The sequence below is a fragment of the Solanum pennellii genome, chromosome 10 (assembly GCF_001406875.1).
Source record: "Solanum pennellii chromosome 10, SPENNV200".
NCBI classification, from domain to species: domain Eukaryota; kingdom Viridiplantae; phylum Streptophyta; class Magnoliopsida; order Solanales; family Solanaceae; genus Solanum; species Solanum pennellii.
The window spans coordinates 72,050,857-72,054,950 of NC_028646.1; the positions used below are offsets into that span (position 1 = coordinate 72,050,857).

The window sequence follows — 4,094 nt, forward strand, 5'->3', positions numbered from 1 at the left end:
TTTTTTGACCGATTGAGTCGAACCACAAGCAGCCTGTTTCCTTGAGCTTAAAGATATGTAGGCGAGCTCAGTGTTGAAAACTCGGTTGTGTTTCAATATTCACTCTTAAATCCTATCCCCGGGTATTTTGGTTCCTTCATAATACGATATCGAGATTACTCTTGGATTCTTTCAAAGTCATGGGTTAAATCAAGTGTTTCGAACTACAACTGGCCTGAATTTTCATATAGCTTGACATATGTAGGAGACTCATTTCCTTGTGTTCGACCATAATTCCTAAAGTCCGTACCTAACTTTCTGTCCTGAAGATGAATACATGGTTGGTCAAAATTAGTTTGGTCAATTTTATTTTCCTTTAATTTATCGCATCAATCCAAGTAAAATGAGGGACAGTTGTTGACACCGAATTTTTGACCTCCCTTAAAATAAATAATTAACTAGCTTCGTAATTGCGATCAATTAAAATAATTATACTTTGTTGAGGCTAAAAGTCTTTTCAATTTGTCCTAAGCGAATCTTATCGCTTCTTTATCATTTTTATATAATATATATGTTTTACATAAATATGTAATTTTATGTTTATTCAAAAATCGCCTCGAAAGGATTTTACTTCGTATAAATAGTTTACTAATTAGTTCGGTTGTATTATAATCTATGTTTTACATTATTTAGTTTGTAATTAAAATAATTATTTTATTTAATTAAGACCAAGAAGGTCATTAATTAATTTATATTGATTTGTTTTACTTAATTTTTTTAGTCGAATCATCAACTAAGCCAATTTGAAAAGATTATTAACTCTAAATGGCTGCAATTAGTATGTATGGGCATTTTCCTTATTATTTTCACCTATTCTAAAGACAAGATTTTGGGCTACTTTTGAATTTTAGCGGCCCAAGATCAATTTTCAGCTGACCCAGCCCTTTTATTTCAATGGGCCAGTACTCTTCAATCAAATTTTATTTTCCAACCCACCAATAGAGACCCATCTGACTGGAGCAATAACCCATTCCCAACCCAGTTTCTGCAATTCGCCATCCTACCAATCCCCAGCCCGTTCTCAATCCCTTTGACCCGGCCCACCTTTTTTCCAAGAAGAAATCAAGAGCGTGGTAACAACAAGAAAGCGATGCTTGTTCAGCCGAATGGAGACTCGAGGCGTGAACAACAAATTTCCAACCCTGCACATCCTACTCAATCCGTACAGTCGCAGCCGCAAAGACAAGGCGCGTTTTTCGTCCTTTTTCAGTGCGAGATCAATCCACCTAGCAACGAGGACTGTTAGTTCAATCCCAGGCGTCGATTTCCCCTTCCATTTCGGGAATGAGTTTGAAAACATCATAAATAATGTTTATCCAAATTGGTGAAAGGTGTTTGAATTTTGAATTGAGGATGGGTTTTGGTTCGGATCTGAAATTTCACATTTTTCCCTCCAAAGGGAAGTTTTAGCCCTAATTCTTATCTATATATAAACTCTTTTTATTTTTATTGTGGGGGAGGGGGAGTAAAATTATTTACCGAGATTTTTTTTTTAGTTGGGAAAATTCTGAACTTGGGGAAAGATTTTGGTTTGGAGAAGATAGTTTGAAAGTTGGGAGAAAGTAGTAACTATAAGCTACAAAAATTTCATATATAAATACATAGGAATATCTCGTTGAGGTAGAGATATCGAAAGCTTAGGTATAGTTTGATTACTTGTTCGTTTCTCATCCACTAAAATCTCGTGCAGTCGCTAGAAAGTCGTTCCCCTGCTCGTTTGGCCTCGATTCGCTGCATACAGAAAAAGTAACGTTTCCTCCTTTGTAGTTTTCTTATCGTTTTCTATATGTGTACATTTCGATGTACTGTTTCCGATGTGGGAATGCTTTGTTTCCTTAGTTCTGTCTATCGTCTATTCGATTGAACTGATAATTTTTCATGTAATTTATGCATCGTGTGTTCTTCCTAGGCCGGTTTCAATGATCGTTGGTTATTTTCTCTCTCTGTTTGAAGCTTGCTGCATTACTTTTCTTCTCAAATCTGTCAAACTGTTATAGTTGTCGATTAGGCAGAAGATCAAATCACCCTTTGACAATCATGAACAAGTTTGGTATGGTTGAGTTGTTGAGTTTGGAAGTTTGTACAGTTCGATCTCGTGTTCTATCTAGATGGACTTCATATGAAGATTATATTTAAACTTACTTGCTTAAGTACGATATGATTGAAAATTTTTCTCGTGTCAAAGGCTGGATCGATGAAAAGGGTCTATGTTGTAGTTACTAAAATGTGATTTATTTGTGATTTAGATTACAATTTATGTATATTCATATTCACCTTGATATGATGCTATTACTTCTATCTGCATATTGTGCAATTTCTGTGGCTTTAGTCTTTAATTTTGTTGCTCAACCAATTATGGATGGGTGTGGTTATCAAGCTTTCAAAAATTTTTTTTGCATTCCTGGCAGTGTTCCTTTTATTTATTTATTATTTCAACTAATCTATGACGCTAATTATGAGAAATGTGGTTGTGTCTCTTTGTTTACCCAACTACGCGTGGATTAATCAATTACCCTCATAGTGTATATCCTCTACCCGTTGATTGCTTGGCATATAATTGTATTCTTGTCTCTCGCTAAAAATTTTCGCGGCCTATTTAGTCAAACATATTTTTTGTTATGTGTTTCTGCCATATATTCTCTCCTAAATATGTGATAGTCCTTCCTCTTCAACATGTCTATGCTTGTTCGGTTTTCTATTAATTTTCTTTTGTTAAGCTCATTTGTTTATGTTATAATTATTTTTAAATTATAAAATTTCATGAAGCATGATGCTATTCTTCCCTCTTATTCCTTACATCCCTTCTAGTAGAATTTTCGAGGCCATATAAGTTTTTTTTTTAATTTGGTATGAGGAGTTAATTGTGAGTAGTTGGGTATGAGGTTTTTGTTTTGGTTTGCTATAGTTTTATCTTTGGTGCCTTCCCTTAATTTGTCACTTATGTGAAATTCGCTTTCTTCTTAAATGCTATTGTCAGGGATTATTTTGGCTACATATTTTGTTCCATGATTCCCTTTTCTCCGTTCTAAAAGTTTGTTTAGTTGATAGGATTAGGTAAAATTTTTTTGAAGAATTAATGCATGTTTAAAATTGAATTAATGATAGGGTTTGATTGTGGTTGCCTATTATTTCTTATTGAGTTATGTTTCTCCATGACAAACTTACTTGGTTTCTTATTGCAATTAGGCTTTAGGTGAAAATTATTGTTCTTGTTATTCTGGTAATATTTCACATTTCAAATAATAGCATAGGCATTTTTGTTCCCTTTTTATTTTATTTCTTTTATTAAAGATTTGTTTCCTTATGATTTTTATTTTATGTTTGCACGTGAAAATTTGTCCATGTCCTCTCAGACTCTACCTTGCATGTTCAAAGGGGACACAAAATCCTCGAAACTACTTTTGCCCGAATAAGCCAATCCAAAATCGAATAACAGGTCTCGGAGCCGAGATATGAAGTAGATTGGAGATTTGAAAGAAGATCGGGTCAAAAGGCCCATTTTTATTTACCCTACATAATTGTATTTTGTTACTTTTGGGTCTAGGCCCTTATCATATTGTATTATCATTATTTTACTAGTTAAGGACAGGTACAATCGAATGGGCCTAAGGGCCCAAAATGAAATATGTCCAAATATAGGTCCAGGTGTATAGAAAACCCGATTTTGGAACCAACTCTCTCTCTCCTTTTTCTCTCTCCCCCTCTCTTATTTTTCGTTTACTTTTCTGCTTTTATTTGTCGATAGTTTCAAAGTTAAAGAATCCAAATCCCTGCGAAAGACGTAAATGGTTTATCGATTTAAAGTTAATTTCAAATAGATTCTAAATCAACGAATAAAATTGCAGAGCAATTCTTATATAAATAGTAAAACTAAATATTTCCTTTTTGTAAACAAATTCAAATAATTCTCACTTAGACAAAAGCTACTTTTTAAAGGAATTCTAAGCAATTTTTATTAAGTTAGATCATTTAGCCAAATAGATTAGTTGTCAGATAATTGCGAGTTAGCAAACGTCTAGGGTGCTTTCAATCCTTCCTAAGATGTTAATAAGAAT

The 4,094-nt window shown here is 33.6% G+C and overlaps 1 long non-coding RNA gene across 1 annotated transcript; it reads left to right on the forward strand.

Moving 5' to 3' along the window:
* The first annotated feature begins 903 nt into the window (after nucleotides 1–903).
* On the forward strand, nucleotides 904–3,713 carry LOC107032574. Its single transcript, XR_001458385.2, has 2 exons — nucleotides 904–1,785; nucleotides 3,393–3,713. It is a non-coding gene; the product is annotated as an uncharacterized LOC107032574 (long non-coding RNA).
* Nucleotides 3,714–4,094: the final 381 nt, after the last annotated feature.